Here is a 26,392-nt window from a genome sequence, read left to right as displayed (position 1 = left end):
GGGGAATGTAAGTGGTGTGAGATGTGATTCTGCCACAAGAAGCTTATAGTGCAGGATAATGTGTTTTAAACTGCAGGTTACAACCCATCAGTGATGAGTGAATCGTAAAATCACATCAATGCATCTGACCAGCATTTTTTAAAAGTGAAATAAAATAGAAAACTGTTACAGTCCATAACACTTAGCAATGGTAAATATAGTTCAATGAATTTTTTTATAGATGTGTTTGTGTACACAGGATTATGACGTAAATGCACTGCTCTCATTCTGGCATGTGTAAGATCCAGTGTCCTTCTGTGGGTTGTGGAGAAGCGTCTGGAAGCATTGCTCCAACAGAGCATAGACCCACAGCGCCGGCGCTCGCCCAGTGCCGTCGCGGCTCCGCGGCCCCTGCGCTCCCGGCCTGGCTTCCGCTGTCCGCTGGCCACCTCAGACCAAACATGCCCAGACTGCCCATGTCATCTCCCTCCCTAAAATGTCCTCTTTCCCTGCATGTATGTTGGTTAATGACATCAACATCTGTCTGGTGATCCAAGCAGGGAGCCTGAGTGCCATCTAAGGTGATTCCTCTCGCTCATCCTTCTCATCCAGCTGGCCAATCTGCCCCGCCATCCTCATGAGCACTTCTGGGTTTAGGCCTGGTATAATCTCTCTCCTAGGTTTTTACCATACTTTCCTAACCGGTCTCCCTTTCTCTAGTCTTTTTTTTTTTTTTTTGAGACAGAATCTCACTCTGTTGCCCAGGCTAGAGTGAGTGCCGTGGCGTCAGCCTAGCTCACAGCAACCTCACACTCCTGGGCTCAAGTGATCCTCCTGCCTCAGCCGCCCGAGTAGCTGGGACTACAGGGATGTGCCACCATGCCCAGCTAGGTTTTTTTGGTATGTATATTTTTAGTTGGTCAATTAATTTCTTTCTATTTTTGGTAGAGATGGGGTCTCGCTCTTGCTCAGGCTGGTCTCCAACTCCTGACCTTGAGCGATCCGCCCGCCTGGGCCTCCCAGAGTGCTAGGATTATAGGCGTGAGCCACCGCAACCAGCGCTTTCTCTAGTCTTGTTTCTGACTCCTCCCCCACAAGTCTGTGATCTTCCAAAAATGCTAACATGATATTTTTGTTCCTGGTTGAAAATCCTTTGATAGCTCCTCACTGCTTTAAGAAAAAAATGTCCAATCATGAGACCTAAGTCTCTCTTGATCGGCTTTTGCTGCCTTTGTTCACCTCAGGTCCTGATCTTCTCCTGCCAGCCCCAGGCTCTAGTGGTGCCACATGGCTGTGGTCCCTGGACAGCTCAGGTGCTCTCATATTTCAATGACTTTTACACCTGCCTTGAATGCACTTGCTCTGTTTCTCCACCTGTGCCTAAGTCCCACCCTCTTCCCAGCACAGCTCTAGTGTTGCCTGGTCTGGGACCTTTCTGACTGCCCTTCCAGGCTTTCCTAGCACCAAGGCACACAGCTTTCCTGGCAAACTGTGTGGTCATTGTTGTTTGGATTGTCTTGATTATGAACTAGGTGCTAGCAAGGATTCTCTTTTGTGCATCTCTGTAAGATGAGCAACTACTAGACCAATGCTGAACATGCTAGGCACTGAACAAACATTTGTTGAAAGAATGAATGAAGATGAAATCTCTCAACAGCCTATTTCTTGATCCTAATGATCAAGATGATAGTGTAATAAGATTAAATAATTCTTGCAAATATTGTTGTTTTCAAAAGTCATTAGAACTAGAGGACTACTAATTGGCCAGATGCGCTTTGCCTACTTCTGTTTTTGTCATTCCTTTTCCCATCATCCCCTTCTCTGTCCTGTTCCAAGACATGAGAATAAGAGAACATTGCCATCTGCTTGTGGGAAACACCCAGGAATTCTCCCATTAACAGATCTGTTATTTTTTTTAAGCCAGAAAAAAACTAGAAAAGAACGCAAGGATTCAATGTGGATCATGTTTATTTTATTTTAACCTCTTAGGTACGAGCGTGGACTATAGTCGACAGCCACAGATGAACGCGCACAGAGACTTTAGCCAAAAGCTATGATATGACTTTTCTAATTTTTCATTTATCAAAATAAAATTGTGAACATTTAAAAATCACGTAATGAAAACATATATGCATATGTTACCTGTTCTGATTTACATGACAAATAAAGCTGCCTGTAAAGTAAAACACGCTGTCAGTGCTTTCAAGCTTTCCTCATCACACGAGAGCAAGACGGACTCGTGGTCAATGCACAGCAAAGACCGCCGAGTGGGCTGTGAGTGCGGCTGTGGGCTGTGAGTGCGGCTGTAGGCTGTGAGTGCGGCTGTGAGTGCAGCTGTGAGTGTGGCTGTGAGTGCAGCTGTGAGTGGCTGTGGACTGTGAGTGCGGCTGTGGACTATGAGTGCGGCTGTGAGTGTGGCTGTGAGTGCGGCCGTGGACTGTGAGTGCGGCCGTGGACTGTGAGTGCGGCTGTGGACTGTGAGTGCGGCTGTGAGTGCAGCTGTGGGCCGTGAATGCGGCTGTGGGCTGTGAGTGTGGCTGTGGGCTATGAGTGTGGCTGTGGGCTATGAGTGTGGCTGTGGGCTGTGAGTGTGGCTGTGGACTGTGAGTGCGGCTGTGGGCTGTGAGTGCGGCTGTGGGCTGTGAGTGCAGCTGTGGGCTATGAGTGTGGCTGTGGGCTGTGAGTGCGGCTGTGGGCTGTGAGTATGGCTGTGGACTGTGAGTGCAGCTGTGGGCTATGAGTGTGGCTGTGGGCTGTGAGTGTGGCTGTGGACTGTGAGTGCGGCTGTGGGCTGTGAGTGCGGCTGTGGGCTATGAGTGTGGCTGTGGGCTGTGAGTGTGGCTGTGGACTGTGAGTGCGGCTGTGAGTGCGGCTGTGGGCCGTGAGTGCGGCTGTGGGCCGTGAGTGCGGCTGTGGCCGTGAGTGCGGCTGTGGGTGAGGCGTCGTGGCCGTGAGTGCCGGACCGACGTGGTCAAACCCACTTTGTTGTTCTTACTGTCCATTGGTGTTGCTTTTTAGGCCTTAGGGAGGTAGGCCAGATCCTTTTGTTGCTAACTTTGGATGTCAACATGCCCAGAAGCAGGAGTCTGGTCTAGAGTGACTTTGAGGAATCTTCCAGTCCAGATTCTATAATACAGGTTCCCAAAGCCGCCATATGAATTCATTTGCCCCCATACAAATGTCTCAGTTTCCTCTTTATTCTGGGCACTGGGGGTATAGTGACAAAGAAGACATGACCCCTGTCTGGAGGAGAAAGGGATAATTTTTCTTTATTCCTGTGCATAATCTTTAGTTGTCCTGGATTTTTTTTTTGTTACTTTTTGCTTAAAATAAGTGAGACTGCCATTTCTAAGTTATACAGCAATTTTATTGCAAAAGGTTCCACCTCTTTGTGACTAGACAGAACGGTTCTTATTGCAAAGGTTTGGAGCCCAGAAATGGGAGCTGCAAGAGTCAATATATATTCCTTATCTGAAATAAGCAGAGTGTGGAGGGAAAGTGATCTATGAGGCTTGCTTTTTACATATGTAACATGGGGGTGCAGCTACCTCCTTCACAGGTGAGGCTTCACTGAGCACGCAGCAGAGAGGCGGGTACCCAGCAATGCCTCCCACCCTCCTAGTGCGTCAGAAGACAGGAGGAAAGATGAGGCCAGCCCGGGAGAAGGCAGCACCAGCTCAGTGTTCCCACCACCCATGGCGCTGCTGTGGCACATGACACAGCAGGAGGCACAGGGGAGGGATTTTCTTTTTTTCAAGTGCAATAAATGGCCTCTGCCAGGTGCGGTGGCTCACACCTGTAATCCTAGCATTTGGGGAGGCCGAGGCAGGAGGATCATTTGAGCTCAGGAGTTCAAGACCAGCCTGAGCAAGAGCAAGACTCTGTCTCTACTAAAAAAAAATTGGAAAATTAGAAAGAAATTAGCTGGACAACTAAAAATGTATAAAAAAATTTAGTCGGGCATGGTGGCGCATGCCTGTAGTCCCAGCTACCTGGGAGGCTGAGGCAGGAGGATGGCTTGAGCCCAGGAGTTTGAAGTTGCTGTGAGCTAGGCTGACGCCACGGCACTCTAGCCCAGGCAGCAGAGTGACACTCTGTCTCAGAAAAAATAAATAAATAAATAAATAAACAAATAAATAAAAAATGGCCTAGTTATAGGCTTGGGAATAAAATAAATGCTAAAACATTTCTTAAATGTCATTTTGGTGCTACATCTTTGAGGAATGGTGGAAGTCAGGTTTTACCATCCAGTTAGGCACTTGATTGTAATAGAAAAAATGAGTGGGTCCTTTGGGATTTGCTGGACTCATCTAGTTCATTTCCAGCCTTTTCTCACAGTAAAACCATTCCACACCACTGGTACAAGTAGCAACATCTGGAATAAATATAAGCTCTCAAAAGGTCATGTGTGCATCATGAGAGCAAGGCTGCAAAGTATTATTGTTATTACTTGAATCACAGTAAACATTCTACTTCCAAAAACAATGATGTTTTTAAGGCACCTGTAGCAAAACCAGGGAGATGATCTACACAAAATTCCATTGCAATCACTTTTTTGTGATTAAAAACCTCCCGCTTTCCAAACAATACCTCCAATGTGCTTGCAAAAAAATCCATTCCCAAGCCCTCACACAAGAACCAGTACCTACTGGATTCCACAGCAACAAACAGTGACTCCTTGGCCCATGAGTAATGTGAGGCTCTCCCGGTTGGGCCCATTCTCAGATTCTGCCGAGACTCTAAGTTTCTGAGAATATCCCAAGAGTCAAGGGGCTTCTTCCTGGGATTTCTACTCAGGCCATGGGGGTATCTAATTGGAGAGCCCTTCTCCTTCTCCCAAGGCTTTGCCTGAGTATAGTGCCAGCAGTAGAACTCTCCTTTATTCCCAGCTTCAATCGGGACATGACACCATACTCACCGTTGACACCTTGCCACCCTGTGGGAAAAGGTCATGTCCCCATGAATAACTCCTCTATGTGACACAGTCAACATTTGCTCTGATCTGACTTTTTCTATCTATTCAACCTCAGTTTCTTTTTGTGTCTGTCATTTTCCCTCTGCCTCTATTTGACCAACTTCTTTTTATTGCTGCACAAATCTTTTGCCCATGTCTGGACTTTGCTTGTGCTATTTCCCCACCAGCTAAGCGCTTCCTTCTTTTCTTCACCTATCCAATCTTCCTGGTCCTTTAAGACCCAAATAGAATCTTGTTTTTGTTTTTGTGGGTTTTCTTTAGGGTAGTGATACTCATTATTCTTACGGTTCCCCAAACCTCTTTATTATTAATGGCTAATATTATTATCATTCTAATATATTATTCATCAGTTATTCATTCATTCTTGCAACAAATATTTACTAAGAATTCACTATGAGTTAGTCACCATTCTAGAACTCAGAATACCATGGTGAGTCGGATAATCTTTACCCTCTTGGAGATTTTATTCTAGAATGGGAGACAGATAATAAACCAGTAAGCTTACTTACTATAACCTTGGGTTAGACAGGTGCTATGAGGAAAAAATGATAAGTCCGGGAAAGGGCTAGAGTGTGAGCATGGGAGTGGAGGGTGTCTTCCATATGGTGACGGGAAAAGGCCTCTTTGAGGAGGAGGCATTTGACATTTGAGCAGAGACTTAAATTATGAGAAGAAATCAACCGTGAGCCAATCATAGAGAAGAATGCTCCAGGTAAAGGGAACAGGAAATGAAGTCCCTGAGCCAGGAATGCTCTAGAAGGATGTGGGGTGTTTCTAGAACAGCTAGAAGACTAATGTGGGCAGAGTGTAGCAGGGGATGAAGATGGGGAGGAGGCAGAGGTGAGAACCGGCAGGGCTTTGAGGGAGAGAAGAATCAAGGTGTGACTCCTTAATGCTAAGTCTGAGTACCTGTAAAGACGAAGGTACCACTTCTTGGCAGGGAAAGTTTGGGGAAGGAAGCAAGTGCAGAGTTTTGTGGATAGTGGGGATGCTGAATCTGCAATCAAGAATTCTTTTTTCTTTTTTTTTTTTTTTTGAGACAGAGTCTCACTCTGTTGCCCGGCCTAGAGTGCCGTGGTGTCAGCCTAGCTCACAGCAACCTCAAACTCCTGGGCTCAAGCAATCCTCCTGCCTCAGCCTCCTGAGTAGCTGGGACTACAGGCATGCACCACCATGCCCTGCTAATTTTTTTCTATATATATTTTATTTTTTATTTTTATTTATTTATTTTTTTGAGACAGAGTCTCACTCTGTTGCCCAGGCTACAGTGCTGTGGCATCAGCCTAGCTCACAGTAACTTCAAACTCCTGGGCTTAAGCAATCCTCTTGCCTCAGCCTCCCAAGTAGCTGGGACTACAGGCATGCACAACCCTGCCCAGCTAATTTTTTCTATATATTTTCAGTTGGCCAATTAATTTCTTTCTATTTATAGTAGAGACAGGTCTCATTCTTGCTCAGGCTGGTCTTAAACTCTTGACCTCAAACAATCCTCCTGCCTTGGCTTCCCAGAGTGCTAGGATTATAGGCATGAGCCACCACACCTGGCCATCTATATATTTTTAGTTGTCCACTTAATTTCTTTCTATTTATAGTAGAGACAGGGTCTCACTCTTGCTCAGGCTGGTCTCGAACTCCTGACCTCAAGCAGTCCGCCCGCCTTGGCCTCCCAGAGTGCTAGGATTGTAAGTTTGAGACCAGCCTCAGCAAGAGTGAGACCCCCATTCTCTACTAAATATAGAAAAAATTAGCTGGGTGTAGTGGTGTGCCCCTGTAGTCCCAGCTACTTGGGAGGCTGAGGCAGGAGGATCGCTTGAGCTCAGGAGATTGAGGTTGCTGTGAGCTAGGCTGACGCCACGGCACTCTAGCCCGGGCAACAGAGTGAGACTCTGTCTCAAAAAAAAAAAAAAGTAAAATGACACATTAGTCTAGCTTCATGCTCCCAACCATACTGCTGCACAGCCTGCTGAAACAATCTCTGCGAATGGGCACAGGAGTAGTCTGTATTTAGAAAAATCTCTGGGACATTTTTATGTACTATATAAATTTTGAGAACCAAAGTTTCACTGGATCTCAAGTTTGTTCTTTAAAGCTCAGAGATATCTTAATATTTGCTTCACTAAATTGTTTATATTTTGGCTGAGCATGGCAGCTTATACTTGTAATCCCATCACTTTGGGAGGTTGAGGAGGGAGATCACGTAAGGCCACGAGTTGTAGACCAGCCTGGGCAACATATCAAGACTCTGTCCCTGGAAAAAAAAAAATAATAAAAAAATTAGCTGGTGTGGTGTTGTGGCATGCCTACAGTCCTACTTGGGAGGCTGATGCAGGAGGTTCGACTGAGCCCAGGAGTTTGATGTTGCAGTGAACTGTGATCATGCCACTGCATTCCAGCCTGGGTAACACAGTGAGACCCTGTCTCAAAAAACTAAAAATAAAAAAAATTAAAAAATAGTGTATTTTTAACATCCCTCTGAATCCATGTTTAAGTAAATGTATTAGTCTCAGAGATTATTCTTATTAATATTTTGTTAAGTATAGGTAACAACTTACTGCATAGTTTACCATTTCCAGAGAGGTGAAGCACACGATTGCACACTGAACCAGCCTGCATTGTCTAACACGCTGACAATAATTACCTAATAGTTTAAAGCCTCCTGCCATACCCACTGATGCAGCCTACTCTCACCAAGAATAATTTGTCTTTTACCCGTCTGTTTACGATTCAACACATGTGCCTGCTAAGACCCATAAACAACAATGAAATAAATGAACCACATGCCCAGCACAATAGCACGAGTGACTCCATGGCGGCCCCTGGCCTTGCTGGCTGAGGAGTTGGTGCCCTGAGGCAGCTCAGCTCTGCACTCCCAGGCTAGTAAAGATAAAGCCTTTTGATGCATGGGATGTCCCAGAGCCCCCAGAGAAGGCGATCTGTGGATTATTCTCTGATGACATTTGTGGATGGATGGTCTCAAGCATTTGTAGGGTGAAAGGGAAATGGGGTCACAAGGACTATTTTTTTTAAAAAAAGGAAAAATCCAGCTCTCAGGTGAAAAATAGACACATGTTGAATATCCAAGTCCTTTAGATCACAAGAGGTAATATTCAGCAAACTCCTTTCTGTTGACAGGGAATTGTGTCTCACTGTCACAGATCTCCACCCAGACTGGCTCTGAGCTGGCATCATTTGCACAATGAGACTGGCTTCACCTGTTTGCAACTGCTAAACTATTAGTCATCAGTGCAGAGGTTGCGTAAGCCAATTTCCCCAGCAGTGTATCTTATACATGTTTTGTCTCACAACAAAAAGCAACAAAGACCACCCACATGTTGTATATTGTCAAAGAAGAAAAAAAATCTGAAAATAATTTGGAATAGAAGTGAGGCCACTAAGTTAGGGAGAACTGAAAGCTGAGTCTTTCCTATGACAAAAAAGAAAGACAGAAAAATAAATAAATGGTGGAGGATGGGTTGTCAGATTTAGGGGGTAAAAGGAAGGAAGGAAGAAAGAAAAAATACAAAACATTAAGTTAAATTTGAATTTCAGATAAACAATGAATAATTTCTTGGTATAAGTGTGTTCTGTGCAATGTCTGAGACATATAATAAAAAATTACTTGCTGTTTATTGGAAATTCAGATTTAGGTAAGTGTCCTGTGTTTTATTTGGCAGCCCTGCTTGAGTAGTGCCTTTTAATCTCAGTTAAAAAAATATCCTTTCAGAAAGCAGATGTCTCCAGGCAACTGGGCTATGGACTTAGCAGCATAGACACTTGCTGATTGTGTTGCGCAGTGGGTTAAGGTTACGTATTTATTGAATATAAGTAAAGCCTCACAATAAAGCTCGCGACAGTAATCACTGAAACTTAGTTACTTTGGTTTGAAAAGCATCCATTTTATTTATCTATTTGTTATGAATAGGAAAAAGTTAAAATGAACAACACTGATTCTAAGACTTATGGACAGGAAAATATCTACCCATTCATTCACTTACTCATTCTCTGCTTACCCTTTCTCTGTAGAAGGGCTTGCTGATAGATATGTTTTATTAAATTTTATTTTAGTAATCAAAAGAATGACCACATATGGACTCCCTGACCCAGTTTCTTAAATAATTCTGCATGGTAATAATCTAAATTAAAAGAGGTAACAGACCCAGTCCAAGACAAAACAAGCCGAAAAAAGAGCCGACTTAGCACCTCCTAGCAACTACCACTTACTGTAGCCTATCCAATTCCGGGTTTTCCAGGGTGCAATAAACTAGCACACTACACAAACGCAGAGGCGGAAACAACAGGGTGGGCGCTGAGACGCAGCGGGAGCGAAGAGGACATGGAGCGGCAGCAGTGAAGCCCAGTAAGGCCAGGCCCCAAGTGCCAGGCCGAGAGAAAGCAGGCAGGGGTGGAGGGAAGAAGGCTGGCCACGCCCCGCGGGCTCTGGCAGGGCGGCAGAGGGACGGCCATAGGGGCAGGGACGGTGGGTGCGCAGGTGGACCAACACCTGAAGAGCTGTCAGACCGAAGTGAGTTTAATGTTTTGTTGTCTAGCTCCAGAGCAGACAAAGCAGGAGAACAGATGTCCGCACCATTCAGGCAGCAGCTTTCTCCCCGCAGCGGCCACGGCCACGGGTGGGGCGGGGGAGTGCAGGGGGGAGCGCAGGGGGGAGCGCAGAGGCTGCAGGGGAGGAGTGCGGAGGTGGGGGGGAGCGCAGAGGTGGGGGGAGCATGGGGGGGTGGACGGAGTGCAGAGGCCGCAGGGGGGGAGCGTAGAGGGTGTACAGAGTGTAGAGGGGGGGAGCGCAGAGGCCAAAGGGGGGAGCGCGAGGGGGGAGCACAGAGGCCGAAGGGGGGAGCGCGGGGGGGGGGGGGGAGCGCGGGGGGGAGGAGCGCAGAGGCCGAAGGGGTGAGCGCAGGGGGGAACGCAGAGGCCGAAGGGGTGAGCGCAGGGGGGAGCGCAGAGACCGAAGGGGTGAGCGCAGGGGGGAGCGCAGAGACCGAAGGGGGGGAGCGCAGGGGGGGGAGCGCAGAGGCCGAATGGGGGAGCGCAGGGGGGGAGCGCAGAGGCCAAAGGGGGAGCGCAGGGGGGGCGCAGAGGCAGAAGGGGGGAGCGCAGGGGGGAGCAGAGGCAGAAGGGGGGAGCGCAGGGGGGAGCAGAGGCAGAAGGGGGGAGCGCAGGGGGGGAGCAGAGGCAGAAGGGGGGAGCGCAGGGGGGAGCAGAGGCAGAAGGGGGAGCGCAGGGGGGGAGCAGAGGCAGAAGGGGGGAGCGCAGGGGGGGAGCAGAGGCAGAAGGGGGGAGCGCAGGGGGGAGCAGAGGCAGAAGGGGGGAGCGCAGGGGGGGAGCAGAGGCAGAAGGGGGGAGCGCAGGGGGGGCGCAGCGGCGGGGGGCGCCCGGCTTGCGGAGCCGCCTCAGGCGAGGCCGGCCCACTCGCAGCGTGCTCCGCCCAAAGGGGCGCAGGGCCTGTTTCCTATACCCCTGTCGCGGCAGGAGCTCCGTGGGCGGGCACCGGAGGTGGCTCACGGGGCTTCGGTGACAGCGTCCACGCTGGGCGCGCTCAGGAGCTAGATCTTGTGAGAGCTACAAGTATGAGCCCTGTCTGCCCAATCTGTGCCAGCCTGGAAACCAAAATGAGAATAAATTAATATTATAGTAGAATGTGTCAATGTATGATTTTTGTTTTTCCATTAAAAAATAAATAAGACTGACAAAATAGTAAAAACATTTTGTGGCTTCCCTATTCTCCCCAAACCTGGTTCTAGGAGCCCTCAGGGATGTCTCATGCCTTCCGCAGTGGCACGCAGAGAGGAGGTTTGCTTTGCTGCTGCAGCGGTCCTGCTGGCCGCTCCCCTCCTGCTCTGCCCCTGCGGTGTCTGCTTCCCTCGCGCAAGGAGGCCAGCGTCTGTGCGCCCACCGGCCGCACCCTATGGCACCCTATGGCCAGGGCTCTGGGGAGAAGCGCTGGCAGGGCAGACAGGTGGAGTAGAGGGGGAGGGGAGGGGAGGAGGAGGGGCAAGGGAGGAGAAGGGGGAGGGGAGGAGAGAGGGAAGGGAGGGGGAGGGGAGCAAATTGCTTTCTGGTCTGAGTGTTATGGGTCATTTAGCTATTAGAAAGACTTTTTTTAACTTTACAAGAAATTTAAACAGGTATTTCTTTACCCCAGGGGGATTCCATACTTTGGCCAACACTTGGCCTTTCCTTATATAAGTGGACCTCAAAGAGTGGCCTTTAATTTCAAGTGTCTTGGGAGGAAATAATTTTTCACAATTTTATGCACATATATTTTTAAAGAGACAGTGTCTTGTTCTGTTGCCCAGCCTGGAGTGAGTACTGTCTGTGGTCATAGCTCCCTGCAGCCTCAAACTCTTGGGCTCAAGTGATCATCCTGCCTAAGCCTCCCAAGTAGCTGGGACTACTGGTATGTGCCACCAGGCCCAGCTAATATTTTAATTTTTATTTTTGTAGAGATGGGGTCTCACTATGTTGCCCAGGCTGGTCTCGAAATCCTGGGCTCAAGTGATCCTTTTGCCTCAGCCTCCCAAAGTGCTAGGATTACAGGAATAAGCTGCCATGCCTGGCTACAATTATATTTTGAAAGTATTTTGAAAGTATGTGCAGTACATCAAGGGAGAAATACCTGCTGGCTGATGGAAATTTAAACCTAGTATTCAAGAGAGAGGTTAAAGCTATAGGCATATAGACTTGGAAATCACTGACATTTGGTGATAATTAAAGCTCTAGGATAATTAAAGCAAGTGAAAAGGGGGATTGTGTAAAGTGAAAAGACAAGAGGACAAAGGTTACTATCTACAGCCTTTTCCCCAAGGAGTACCATCATCAGATGCACCTACAGAGCCTGTTGTTCTTGGGCCCTACCCTGGACCTATTGAACATAAATGGCGAAGGCAAGAGAGACCCAGGAGTCTGCATTTAAAAAAAAAAATCCTTATGCAAACAAAAGTTTGAGTCCCATAAAACCAAGGGCATATTTGCATCAGGCAAAAAAGAATGCCAAACCTGGAGACGTACATGTTACCTCCTGGATGGCGGCAGCTGCTGCTGGTTAAAGCTACAACCCCACAGCTATTAGTGGTTTCCGGACGTGAGACCCAAGAACTATGACATTCTTGAATTCAATGTGACTTTCAAACATCAAAAGTTAGTTGAAGATACTGCAGTGGGCTGCTTGGTGCCTGGTCTCTGCACTGGACTCTTCCATCGCCCTACCCAGAGCCACTCAGTGAGTAGGGATTGTATGTGATCAGGTGTGCCGCAGTGGATTCTTCTGGAGATTTCTTGGCAGGGCTTTCTCTTAGTTACTGCAGTGGGCTGGAGGCAGAGCAGAGGTAGAGCCAGCCTTCGAGACTGTGTGAAGTGAAAGAACATGACTCATTCCCCAGAGTGATAATTTGTTACGAGGGCTCCCTGTGCCCAACCTGCCCAGAGCCCTCTCTGTGCCCTCTGCCTGCAGGGTGGGGAAAGCCACACTGTTGGAGCCAGCCCAGCAAGGGGTGTGAGAAGTTGAGGAGTCCCTTCAAGCCGCAGGCCCTGAGCCCAGCGCTGCCTTTGCACAGGCTGGTGAGGGGTGGCGCCGGACGCCAGAGCCACGCGGGGGTTCTGGTTGCAGCCCCACGCGTGCTCCAGGGGCTGGGAAGGCAAGCCTGGAGTGCTTATTTGAAGAAGGCAACCCATGTGCCACCCAAAAACATCATTCTCATGCCGAAGAGCTGCAGTTGGCCCGGTGCAGACCAGGAAGCAACGAGTCGGGTCAAACCAGTTCTAGCAATGTCACCGCAACAGCTTGTAGTGGTGCTTTGCAGTCAATCCTACAAAATGCTTTGATTTTTAACTGGTAACTATGTTGTAAGAAGCTATTTTTATAATATATAGTACTTTTGCTTAAGGAATTCCATCTTTAACACAGGATGAATTTGAAAGAGTGACTTTCACAGAACCTGGTGTTCCTCAGGAGTGACAAGTCACTAACTTGCAGGAATGGGTGGAGTTTCTTGTCATGATGCATATTTCTGTAGGGAAGTGATTGTGGGGTGGCTATGAAGGTCCTAGAATTGCTATAAATGTATACAGAATTGTTTTGAAATAAAAATGTTTGTAACTTGATCCCAGCATTGAAACAATGGGGCCAAGTGCAGACACACGGCACTGGGATGGGATACATGGCTCCTCCTGCCCTTCACCTGCCCAAGGTGCAGATGCAAGTCTCACCTGAAGAGTGACTTATACTTTCCTTTAGGAGGGAGGGATAAGCAGGCCCTGGGCAGCTTTCCTATCAGCATTTATAATATAATAGCTATTTTATATATCATGGGGTCAGCAGTTTCAAACTGTTTTGCCTTCACAGAGAAAAGCACCAAAGAGAGACAGTGAAGCATGAAGGGTGTGTGTGTGTGTGTGTGTGTGTGTGTGTGTGCATGCTTATGAATGTGTCAAGCATAAATGTTCATGCGTATTTTTCCTTGTTATACATGCTCCTCATGAATGTTTCCAAGATCATAGATATATAATCCCATCTTCTGCAGACAAGCAATGTTAACAGCTTAAATATTCTTGAAATTTTAGATACACAATCACATGGCTGATCAAGAAACTGCCTTCCATAAAAGGACAGGGAACATACAAATCCCTGGGAAAACACATTTCCCGTGGGAGGGATGAGATAAACACTTGTAATGGGACGTATTAACCATCCTCGCAGACAAGCTCCAAACAGTCAAAACCCACAGCAATCTGGGACGCCGCCCGGGTGGCTAGAGTCACCCTCGCACGCACACCAGAAGCCAAGCGGCTTGCCGAGCTCACGCTGCAGGCACATCTGTCCCTTCTTTCAATCCGATTTTCTTGCCATCTGTTCCTTTACTCCAGCCGTGGCTGTGAACACAGTGTGCGCGCAGGCGCCCCGCGGGGCAGGCAGCTCTCCTGCTCCTCCGCGGCAAGGCAGGTTCTGGAGTGAGAGTCCGTGGGCTTCGCTGTCACCGTTCTCCCTGACGATGTACACTGCGAGAGACTAGAAAGTGATTTTAGAAATTGGATTTTCAGCTTCATTGTGTGAACATGGTGTGATATAACTCTATGGTTTTGAAAATTCCATCAGGAAACATCCAAATGAGTAGGGCGGATTTAGCTTGTAGAGAAGGATTCCCCTGCTCTCAAGAACAGTAAGGACGAGGTGAAGGAGGCTGTCCCTAAGGTCACGGGATGTGCCAAGGAGAAGCCAGGGCGCAGCGGCAGCGGGCCCTCATCGCCTCCAGCTCTGCAGCTTGACGGCGGAAGGGAGGGCGTGCGGGCTGGAGATGACTTCAAGATGTGTATCTAGGAAGTGAGCTTGAGGCCCAGAGAATGTACTAGAAGATCTAACCATCCGGCATCTGTGGGGAGGCAGCTGACCCCTTGCCTCAGCTTGGCCTTGTACAGCTATATATTTATAATGCACTCTTCCTGGGAGACGCTTGGAGCAGTACTCGTTTTTGAATGGATTCAGTTAATCCTTTTACTGTCTCATGAATGATCAGAGAAGCAGAGAGGAGCAAACAAAAAAAAATTCCACATTTAAAGGGGCCACTGCCATGGCAAAGAAGAAAATAGCACACACTCTGCTAAGCAGCAACAGGAGGAGGGCACCTTGTGGTTCTTCTCCACTGCTTCTCAGAGTTCAGGCAGTGACAGAAATGAGCAGGGTCCACTCAGAGGGTTCATTCTGACCACTACAAGTTATTGTTCATCAAAAAGTTCTTCCCATGGTGGAGGAAAGGGTCATGGCTTTCTTGAGAGGCCATGAGGGGACAAGACGTTGGCCACTGCAGCTGGGAGACTGATGACACACAGGGTGACTGAGCAATGAGAAAGTACACTGAGGGTGGTGGGAGTCAGGTTCTCGCTGCCAGCAGGGAATGACATGACATATACAGAGAGGAATGGCTAGAACAAAGCCTGTGGAGTTGGACTGGAAGAAGAGGAATCAATGTGAGCTCATAGCTTTATGTAGACATAGATGCAGATATTTAAATAGGTGTTAATGTGAGGGGATGTTTATTGTGTGTATGCGTGTACATACATGTGCATGTGCATGTATGTGCACAGCAGGCCCCTTCACCCTGAGTTTCACTGTCCTTGATTCCAGTTACCTGAGGTCAACCTAGGTCCAAAAATATTACATGAAAAATTCCAGAAATAAACAATTCCTAAATTTTAAATATCGAGCCATCCTGCAATCCTGCCCAGGATGTGACCCTCCACCCTTTGTCTACGCCAGCCACCCATTAGACATGTGGCAGCCATCTCGGTTGTTGGTCAGCTGCCACCAAGTCACTGTGCCCGTGTTCAAGTAACCCTTATTTCACTTACTGATGGCCCACGGTGCGAGAGTGGCAGCACTGGCAATTCGGGTATGCCAAAGAGAAGCCATGAAGTGCTTCCTTGAAGTGAAAAGGTGAAAGTTCTAGACTGAAGAAGGAAAGAAAAAATTGCATGCTGAGGTTGCTGAGACCTATGGTAAGAACGAATGAAGATCTTTATCCATGAAATTGTGAAGAAGGAAAAAGAAACTCTGCTGGTTTTTCTGTTGCATCTCAAACTGCAAAAGTTATGATCACAGTGCTTATTTTAGACGAAAAAGGCATTAAATTTGTGGGTGGAAGACATGAACAGAAACCTGTTCTGATGGCAACTGGTTTGGGTACTATCTGAAGTTTCGGGCATCCACTGGGGGTCGGTCATGGAAGGCATCCCCCACAGATGAGGGGGGACTACTGTATCCCCCTACTTGTGGGGCTGAGGCAGGAGAATCGCTTCAGCCCAGGAGTCGGAGTCCAGCCTGGGCAACATAGTGAGATCCTGTCTCTAACAATAACAACAAAATGTCAAGATCATGAAAGAGAGAGAAAAGCTGAGGAATTTTTCCAAAATAAAGGAGATTAAAAAGAAATGATAGCTATAAAGGGCCTAAAACTGTACAAGATGTGGTATTACTGGGACAACAGGGGAAATTCAGATGGGTCTGTGAATTACATGGCATACTGGGTCAGTGCTAATTGTCTGGTTTGTTAATTGTCAGTGCTAATTGAGGGTTATAATGTGTGAGATAATGTCCTTGTTTAAAGGCAGTATACACTAAAGGATTACAGGGTAAGGGGTATCATCTCTGTAACTTTTTCTCAAATGGTTCAGGAAAAAACAACTTTAATATGTGTGTGTGTGCTGAACAACTAAGTGATAAAATGGTAACAGCTGGTATCTGGGGATTACTAGTACTTGGAGTACTTGGAGTACGTGGATAGTACAGTTACTTGGAGATCCAAGTACTATTTTTGTAATTTTTCTATAAAGTGTAAGTTTCAAAATAAAAATATTTAAAAATGGAGTAACTATTAAGGGTCTCTGTGTACACGGACCATTGTGAATCAAACTGAGTGGTTCAATCCAAATCCAGTCCAGTGTTTATGGAATAACAGTTAAGTCCAAGGTGCCACACTCCCCTTCAGAGACCCATCCCTGCTCTCAGGCCACTCACCACGGGGTGGTGAGGGTGCAGTAAATGGGGGCGTGGGGAAAGCGGGGTGGGAGCATTAGACAGGCGGCACCAATAGTTACGCTGCCACAGGTACTCGCAAGAGCAGGAGGCTTCCTGGAGGAGGAGGTGCTTGCAGAGGCCTTGATTCCCTTGATTGGGCTGGAGACTGGTGATTCTTCTCAGCATATAATCAGAGGGTTTGGGCATTTCTGAGAATTCTGCCTGTTTTCTTTTCGATCACCAAACAAGCACATCTGTTTCTCACCTCCACACTCTTGTTCCTACTGCTGCCTGGAATGTGGGCATTTGTGAGCTTGGAGGGTCCGTCACACCCGCTTTTTAAGGCTCACTCACGCCTCCTCCTGACTTTTCTGACTAGCTCACTCCCTCCAGATAGAAAAGTCCTTTTCTCCTTTGTGCCTCTACTGAACTTAGTGCGTGTATCACAGCGCATGTCACTGCGCGTGTGGCTCCCCACAGCCCTTGTCAATTCATCTGTGCATCCGTCCAGCCTGCAGTCTCCTTGATGGCTTTGTGTGTGTCACCAGTGTCTGGCCGTAGTCCAGCTCAATAATTGTCAAAATAATCAAATTAACCTAAGACTTCCCTAAACTGTATTTTCCCCCTCCGTCCCATTTTTACACCCAACTAAAGGCTTTCTTTAGTCAATAAAAATAGTACTTGGACTTCTCAATACCAAGTAGTATGAAACCCAAATTTTGGGAAAAATATTCTCTTCTCTGCCCTGAGACCACAAGTGAAGGAAGAGGGCGAGATGGACTGGTGTGCTAGTAATAGCAACAAGATCTGCCACACCGGCAGCTTACATTTTTAATTGATTAGTGATCCAGTTACTAACCCACACAGAAATATGCAAGCTATTCTTGGGATTTATATTAGAAGAGGCACCATAATGACCACAGCTGATTTTAAGAGCCAAACAAAATTATGTTAACCACTGGTGCTTGGGAGCTCCTTATGTCAAAGCAGAGTATTTATATAAGGCCAACCGACCTTCTAGCCAAACTATTACTATTATAATAATAATTAGCAATTGCCAACATTCCTGTAAGCACTCTTCATCTAGGCATCATAAGCACCTAACAAATGTCACAAACTGTGTACCTAGGTGACACCTGACCCATATGTGGAATGAGGCAGCATTTGGTGACAGAGAGCAGCTGCTACCCCTGAGGGGCCACACGTGGGCCCTGGCCTGTTACTGAGGCTGTCGTTACAAGGCCAGATGGCTCCTCCCCTTCTCCACAGTGATTGCATCTTGAGGTTTGAAAGAACATCCTTTGAGAGTCAGCTTATTTTCCACCTCCTACTACGTACCCTGCATGCGACTGCTGTCTTCCGGGGAGAGGAAGTCATCAGTCTGCTGAATACTGCTGAGGGATTTCTGAGCGGAAAGGTGCCCCTCACTGTAGCTCATCCAGGAGTGATAAAGCTTTCCTTTGTCAACTGTCTCCGCCAGTTCCAGACATTTGTCCTGCAGCGGGGTTCCACCCTTGCGGGAGCAGCCCCTCACCACACAGGCAAGGAGGCAGCTGCTGGAAGGGTTTTCAACACCAGAGTATTTAAAGCATTTGTAAAGTGAGTGAAAACTAACTCTAGTGAAAAATTCCATAAAAAAACCTTTTAGAAATAAGCCAAAATAACATCCAAGCTCCTGCTGGCTCCCCTAAAACCTAGAATTTTACTTGGTACCCAGAAATGTTTACAAGATTCTATCTTGAAAACCATGTCACGGGCCATCCTTAACAAAGAGTCATATGAATCATTTTCACATGCTATTCAGCAGAGTGACATGTGACCAGTAGCAGGACAGCAAAAAGATTGCTGTAATTACATGTTCTGGTTTTAGTGACTTCACTCTGCAATGATGAAACAGAAAAGCTCAGTGGCATATGTTATGTAATTTCTAAATGTATACTTGGTAGTAAATATCAGCTTGAGTCCATAGCTTGTTGATGTGGCCTTAAAGAAAATTAAAAAACAAAATAGTTTTCATTCTTACATGAGAGAGAGCACAGCACGTTTCTCTGTCTTCTACTCCTATACACCCGCGCTGCTTCACATGACCGAGCCAGGGTGAGTGAGGCAGCTCACACCCCTCACTGCCGCCTTGCCCGGCAGCCCACAGCCAGCCCGGCCTCGCGATGCCCGCAGGGAGAGGGCTGTGGGTTGCCCTGCGTTCACGGATGAGGGGATGGAGTCCCAGAGAAGATATGTGGCAGCCAGTCCCAGAGTGTAGTTCTCATGGTCCTAAATTTAGCCCATCAAGTAATGACATCTCTCCTGGTTGGGGATTATGGTTTTAAAAATGATTGCTCATGCAGCAAATCAATATGACAAACAATCTAATAATTCATGGTGAAGTAACTAGAAAACCAGGCCAGCAACAAGTGTGTGACGGCTTGAATTTTCACCAGCTGTATTCCTGGGCCCCAGCCAGGATGCCATCTGACCTTTGAGCTGGCCCAGCACGTGGGCGCTGTTTATCAGCTCTCAACCCAAAATTGCTGTGATGTTTTGGAGATGCAGAATTTCTTTAGGGAGGGAACCAGGTGAAGAGAATAAAGATGCTGTATGTTTTGAAATAGATTTAATTCTTCTTGGATATGGCTCTGAAAGTGAACAGCATCAATACTATTAATCGGTTAAACACTTAATCATGAGGCTAGCCCTGTATATAGATTCTGTACAGAATAAGAGAAGGTTAAGATATAGTTGTGAAGCCCAATGGGGTTCTATCTAGTTGTGGGGAATGTGACACACAAGAGCAATAAAAACAGCTGGCAAACTTTAGCCAATGGGCCAAATCCAGCCCAACTCCTGTTTTTGTGCAGACCATGGACTAAGGGTAGTTTATTTTTAAATGGCTGAAAAAAATCAAAACAAGAACAATATTCTGTGACATGTTAAAATTATATGAAATTCAAATTTCATTGTCCATAAATACTATTTTGTCGGCGCATAGGCACACTCACTAATTTACATGCTGGCTATGGCTGCATTCACGCCACAGAGGGTAGCAGGGTTGGGTGGTTGTGACAGACACCATATGGGCCACAAAACCTAAAATATTTATGATCTGGTCCTTTACAGAAAAAGTTTGCTGAACCCTGAGTTGGATAATACGCTCATGTGCTAAGGTGGGTAATTTGGAGCCAGTTGAAGAACCAGGGGACTTCTAAGAAGGGAGAAATGACTTTGGGTGGCAATACAGCTTCGAGGAGGGAGTGGGTCCCGGGGAGCGTGAGGGGGCGCCATGGCTGGGGACGGGCAGGCAGGGCGGCTTGTCTGCGGGCTCACCACTGAGAGCGACGTGAGCTTGGAAAGTTCTTTGACTTTTCTGTATTTCAGTTTCCTCAGCTGCTAAATGGAAACATTGATACCTCCCTTGTAGGGCTGCTGCCAAGCTCCCAGCAAGATGCGGGTGCCAAGCAATGAGCGCACGGCCTGGTACAGAGCCCGTGTCTCACAAATGCTAGCTGTCAATAATAGTGATTGCCATTAGTGCTCACACTTGGTCATCTATTAATAAAGGTAAGTCAACATTTCACCTAAAAAGTAAGCTTTTTGCAGGTTATTAGTGAACATGTTTTGAAAATCTTAGGAGATGAATTTGAGCAATTGAATTCCATGAAGTTGTTAAACATGATGTCATAAAAGAATAATATCGCATAAAATGTTTGCAGTGTGTGCTGTGAAAAGAAAAATAAAACCATATTATGAATTATCCCCTCAGCATAAGATATTATAATTGAGTATGACTCAGAATAAAGAAGGGTGGGGGGAAGGATACTGCCTGCCTGTTAGGCATTGTTGTTTTATAGCCTAGTATCACTTTGTGGTCTCTTCAATTTTATCAGCCCAGAAATTCTATTTTTCCAGTGCATCTAGATTTAAAACTCTTCATGAGAATCTGGTGAAAGCTATTGACCCCCTCCTTGATAAATGCACACTGCGTGTACACACACTTCTGCACATAATCTTCTGGCTTAATGGATCCCTTGAAGCCCATCCTTGGCTTCCAGGTTAAGAACTCCTGCTCTAGTTGTTCACTCATACTTATAAAATCCACAAGATAGCAATACATGCACCAGAATGCCAAATTACTAATTTATAAAGAAGAATTAGTGTCAAGTGAACTAAAATCCTTACATTGTCTGATCAGCTCATTTTCTTGCTATATAAAAGCTACAAAGACCACCAAAACACAATTAAAAGTGAGTATGGATCATAGGAAAGGGAATTCAGAATTGTCTTAATGGCTCTTGTCGCCAAGCTAGGAGAGTCTGCTGCACGCATTTTCACTGGAGAGGTGACCCCTACCAAGGACGCTGCAACGGCCGGTCCAGCCCTCCCCTGTGGACCATTCTTGATGTCCGTCCTCTCTCCTCACAGATGCGGGGAAGGCTGAGCTCCTGTTACCACTCTTGCCAAGGAAAGGTGCAGTGCGAACATCAGGGCCCACGCAGAGACATGCTAATTTCCTCACACTACTCCTTGTCTCTCTTAGAAAATGTGGTCCATATATAAATTCCAGTTTAAGGTGGGTTTCTTGTGTTGATTTTTTATAATTTCCTTTTCAGAAGGGGTTCTTGTTTTTAAATTTAGGAAGTGCCTTACTGGCCCCCACCTCTTCGAACATCAAGTCCACACTGAGTAGAAGAGGGAGAGGAGAATCCTGCCCTTCCCTGCACTTTTCTTTCCATCCTCTCCTTCCCGCCTAGCCTCCTCCTTCACCTCTTTTCAAATGCTTTTTATTTTGAAATAAAGACTTATAAGAAGTTTCAAAAGTAGTGGTTTTCTTCCTTTCTTTCTCTCTTTCTTTTAACAACTTTTTATTTCAAAATAGTTTAAGATTTACAAGAGGTTTCAAAAATCGTATAGAAGGTTGCACTTTACCCAGTCTCCCACAATGGAAACCTCTTACATAACCATAGTACAGGCCCAAACCAGGAATTTATAGTAGTATAATATTATCAATTCAGGTACAGACTTTATTCAGATTTCATTAGTTGTTACTCTGTGTGTGTGAGAGGGGCATGTGTAGTTACATGAAATTTTAGCACACGTGTATTGAGAAACCAACTCCATAATCAGGATACCGTGAAGAAACTCATGTTATTCCTCTATAGGAATATATAGTCAGAAATCTACAGTCAGAGATTTTCTTTATATTCTCTGTTCTCAGTGTTAAAAATCTCAGTTCAGCAGACTTTGGCTATTTCAGGCACCTGAAGTTCTTACGTCAATAACCTCAGGGATGACATTTGTGCCCTCAACAACGTCCCTCGTAGACACACTCAGTATCACCAAGGCCTCAATGGCAACTTTTAGACTCTTATTGTCTTGAGCTTTCTTGCTGAAGCTCAATAGTTTTTGTCATTTGGCAAATTTTTTAAAAATGTATATTCTTGCTATTGTGTAGAAACAGTCTAGAAGGCTTTTTGAAAAAGTTAGGATTTCTGACCACAGTTTCTTTGACTATAGTGCATAATAATAAAAAAAAAAATCTTACAAGTAAAATCTGTGAGATATGTTGGTGCATCACTTCATATAACCCTAAACTTGTTTCCTCCAGTCTCTGAAGTTTCCTATATATAAGTCCTTCATATCACCTTTTCACCTTAATGAGCAGACAAATTTAGAGCCAATGTTCTCTTATGGAAATTACCACCTGAGAAATCTACTTCTGGGGAGTTGGGTTTCCTGGTGAATCTTCTGAGCCGTTTACTGCTGTTTGCCTCAGAGTTTGTATAAATACCTTTGCATGACCATCCCCAGAGACAGTTGAAAACTCAATGGTTATTGGAGCCAGCCCAAAGAGCTAAGTGTTTTAAAATAAATTAATAATGATACATGTGTATATTGAGTATAAATGTTGTAAATGACTACTTAAGGTAACTACAGAGAACAAAAGCATCATTCAACCCAGGAGAACATAACTGAAACATTCTCAGGGACCTTATTAATTCTTAGAGTAAAAACACTGGAAGTTGATCAAAGATTAGAGGATACTTGCCCTATGACTGAGGGAGGAGAAAGTAACCGACAATTGCTAGTGGGAATGTAGAATGGGAAAGCCACTTTGGAAAACAATTTGGCAGTTTACAGTTAAAAGTTAAACAACACTACCTGGCAACTCCACTCCTAGGTATCTACCGAAGAGAAATGAAAACATATGCCCACACAAGAACTTGCATGAGGACGCTCATAGCAGTATTATTCATAATTGCCAAAAGCTGGAAACAAACTAAATGCCCATCAGTTGGTAAATGGACACATAAAATGGGGTGTATGTATACAACAGAGTAACGGTCAGAGATAAAAAAGGAATAAACTACTGTGCCATAGATGAAACTCAAAAACATCATGCTCAGTAAAATAAGCACAAGAGACCACATATTATGTAATTCCATTTCTACCGAATGCCTGGAAAAGGCAAATGTACAGAGACAAAAAGTGATTAGTGATTGCCTGGGGCTAGGGATGGAAACAGGCATGAAGGCATAGGGATCTTATTGGGAGGGGTGACAGTCCCTAAGGCTGATTTATAGAATGGTCGTACTACTTGGTGAAGTTACTAAAATTAAGTGAATTGTACACTTGAAAGGGATATACCTTGATAATGCTGGTTTTGTTTTTGTTTTTACATATTTCCAGAAGGCAGAAGAAGTGGCAGTAGGCAAGCCCCCTAAGGGCCCTTAGAAACTCTGCACTGAAGGGAGTTTTCAAACCTCACCAATCTCTTTCTGGGCATCAGCTATCTTCACAGTATTTCTCTTTATTTATTTATTTATTTATTTATTTTTGAGATAGAGTCTCGGTTTGTTGCCCAGGCTAGAGTGAGTGCCATGGCGTCACCCTAGCTCACAGCAACCTCAAACTCCTGGGCTCAAGCGATCCTGCTGCCTCAGCCTCCCAAGTAGCTGGGACTACAGGCATGGGCCACCATGCCCGGCTAATTTTTTCTATATATATTAGTTGGCCAATTAATTTCTTTCTATTTATAGTGGAGACGGGGTCTTGCTCTTGCTCAGGCTGGTTTCGAACTCCTGACCTCGAGCAATCCGCCCGCCTCGGCCTCCCAGAGTGCTAGGATTATAGGCGTGAGCCACCGTGCCTGGCCAGTATTTCTCTTTAGAAGATGTTCTTCCCTTCTAGTTTCTAGTTTGGAACTGAGAAGGTTTATACGTTTCTCCGAAAATAAGACAGGGTCTTATATTTATTTTTCCTCAAGGAGACACCCTAGGGCTTATTTTCAGGGGATGTGTTATTTTCCCCTCAAAGCCTCAGCTTGCAGCATGCACAGGATGGCCGGGACCTGACAGGGGGAGCCGATCTCGTTGGTGGGGCTGCCTGCACCCTTCCAGTCACCTCTGGGACAGTAGCTGTCACGATGGGGCAGAGGAGAAGGGCTGCTTGTCTTCTTTCCCGCTCCTCGACGAGGCGCGTGGGTTGTGCAGACGCGCTGCGCAGCCACGCCCGTCACTAGGGCTGATTTTCAGGGTGGGGCTGTTATTGCGCAAATGCTTAGACATCCTGCTAGGGCTTATTTTATGGGTAGGTCTTGTTTTCGGGAAAACACGGTAGCTCTGGTTGGTACTCAAGTGAAGGGCCAGCGTGTCTGCTTCCTATCGCGCCCTCGGCTCCCCTGAACTCTGAATGGGAAGGGACAAGTCTGCAGATTCCCGATGGAAAGTCTTACTGGGAGCAAGACGAGCTTATTTGAATCCAGTGAGGGGCAAATCTGGCCTCATGAGGAAGGGCTGAGCAGTGGCCGAAGACAGAGGGCCCTGGAGACACAGGGGAGGGAAGGGGCCGGCGTGGGGCCTACCTGACTCCCCTGGGGAGGAGCCCAGGGCGTGTGGTGGGCACTCAGGCCTGGAGAGAGCCCATTCTGTTGGGAGCCTCACACTGTGATGAACAGCTGCCCACCTTGCCCAGGGACTTTGCTACTCTCAATAGTGCTGTCTTATTTAGGACATGCTGAAATAACGGGGCCAGAAGAAGCGGGGTTGATGACGGGGGGCAGCATAGCAGTGTAGACCAGCAGAGGAGCCCAGGAAGGGGAGATGCAGTCATGTGCCCACCCAGTGTCCAGAAGAGGATAGCTTGGACTAGGAATTTATACAGTTCACATATAATCATTTACTAGCTCTGGGTTCTTGAACAAATGATTTAGCCTATCTGTATCTGTTATATATTCCTATGTCTATTTCATAATATATGTCTCAAACTCCTGGCCTCAAGTGATCCTCCCACCTTAGCCTCCCAAAGTGGCAGGATTACAGAGTGAGCCACCGTGCCCGGCCATATTTCATGGTACATGTACACTATATTATCACTACCCTAAAGTATAATGACTTAACACAGCAACAGTTCTGTAGGCAGCCTGTGGCTCCGTTCCTATGACAGTGGCTGCACCCAGTGGCAGGGTCGCTGGGGGTTGTGCTCAGCTGAGCTGCTGAGCTGCTAGGTTTCTCTCACCGTGTGGTTCTGTTTATTTATCAGCCTGATCTGGGATTCTTTTGTTTTTGGTTTTGGGTTTTTTTTTTTTTTTTTTTTTGAGACAGAGTCTCACTTTGTTGTCCAGGCTAGAGTGAGTGCCGTGGCGTCAGCCTAGCTCACAGCAACCTTGAACTCCTAGGCTCAGGCGATCCTCCTGCCTCAGCCTCCCGGGTAGCTGAGACTACAGGGCATGTGCCACCATGCCTGGCTAATTTTTTCTATTTTTAGTTGTTTGGCTAATTTCTTTCTATTTATAGTAGAGCCGGCACCTTGCTCTTGCTCAGGCTGGTCTCGAACTCCTGAGCTCAAGTGATCTTGAGATGGTCACACCATGTCAGCGCTGCAAACCTAGGGGTGTTCCCAGGGCATTATGAGCAGGCCCACAGTTAGCATTTTTAGGGCCTTGGCCAAAAGTTTAAAGAGAGGCCCATAGGCTCAATGTCTAAGTATTTAAAAATTACAAACCAAGCTAACAAACTATCAATAAAGTACGTCCTATCTTCCTACCTCATCAGATAATCAGATACAGTTCACCCCTCTGGCTTTCCAGCTCCACCCTGCACCACAGATCCAGGCGCAAATGCGTGTGGACGCCCCACGTGGCCAGCCAAGCTTCTCCCTGGCAGCAAGCAACCACTGCTTGGCCACACTTTGGCAGCCCTGGTGGCGCGCCGTTGACCAGCGTGTGGTCCACTTTCAGGACAGGCCTAGGGAAGAGGGCCCTGGGCTGTTTGAGGGGGGCATTCTGGGGTCTTGGGAATCTAGAGCATGGTCCAGAGGGAGGGCATGGGCTCTGGGTGGGCACACCCCGGTCCATGGGCTATGTGTCCTATAAGGAGAGGCCAGTCAAAAGGAGGGTCAGAGGGAAGCTCCCTAAAAATCTGAGGCCTAAGGCCCCTCACACCCAGAACAGTACTGTTTATTGGCTATGGGAACCCAGGGAAAGTCATTGAGGCCAGGAAGGCTTCCTGGAGGAGGAAGCACCTGGGCCAACATATTCCTGCAGAGGAAGCGTCTGTTGCAAAATGGAAGTACATGACATAATAAATCTAACGTTCCTTGAAACCAAATGTAAAGTGTTATAAACAGGTGGCAGACTTTAGTTAAGAAGGCATTTCTCTTTGAATCCTTTTGTTTGGCAAGATTACAATGTTCTGATAGACCGTAATTTCAACAGAGATATCTCATTCTCCTAGGCCCAAGCCGGGTTCAGTATAACAGCAAGCAGTTAGAGGTCCACACATTCATTTCCAAGCTGTTACCATGAGGGTAAGAAAGATTTTCTTCATTTGAAGACTTAACTACAAAACTTTTAAATGGTTCACACCGTTAGGTTTGCTGTAGTCCTTGGTGTGGGGTACCCCCTGCCCAGGGAGGTGGGAGCGCAT

General features: G+C 46.5%; 1 long non-coding RNA gene across 1 annotated transcript; it reads left to right on the top strand.

The window, feature by feature from the left end:
• The first annotated feature begins 282 nt into the window (after positions 1-282).
• LOC142861105 (uncharacterized) lies at positions 283-2,165 on the top strand. The gene is made up of 2 exons (XR_012912480.1): positions 283-879; positions 1,969-2,165. It is a non-coding gene; the product is annotated as an uncharacterized LOC142861105 (long non-coding RNA).
• The last annotated feature ends 24,227 nt before the right edge of the window (positions 2,166-26,392 follow it).

The sequence above is a fragment of the Microcebus murinus genome, chromosome 2 (genome assembly GCF_040939455.1).
Source record: "Microcebus murinus isolate Inina chromosome 2, M.murinus_Inina_mat1.0, whole genome shotgun sequence".
In the NCBI taxonomy this organism is placed as follows: domain Eukaryota; kingdom Metazoa; phylum Chordata; class Mammalia; order Primates; family Cheirogaleidae; genus Microcebus; species Microcebus murinus.
This window is presented reverse-complemented; position numbering and strand designations above follow the sequence as displayed.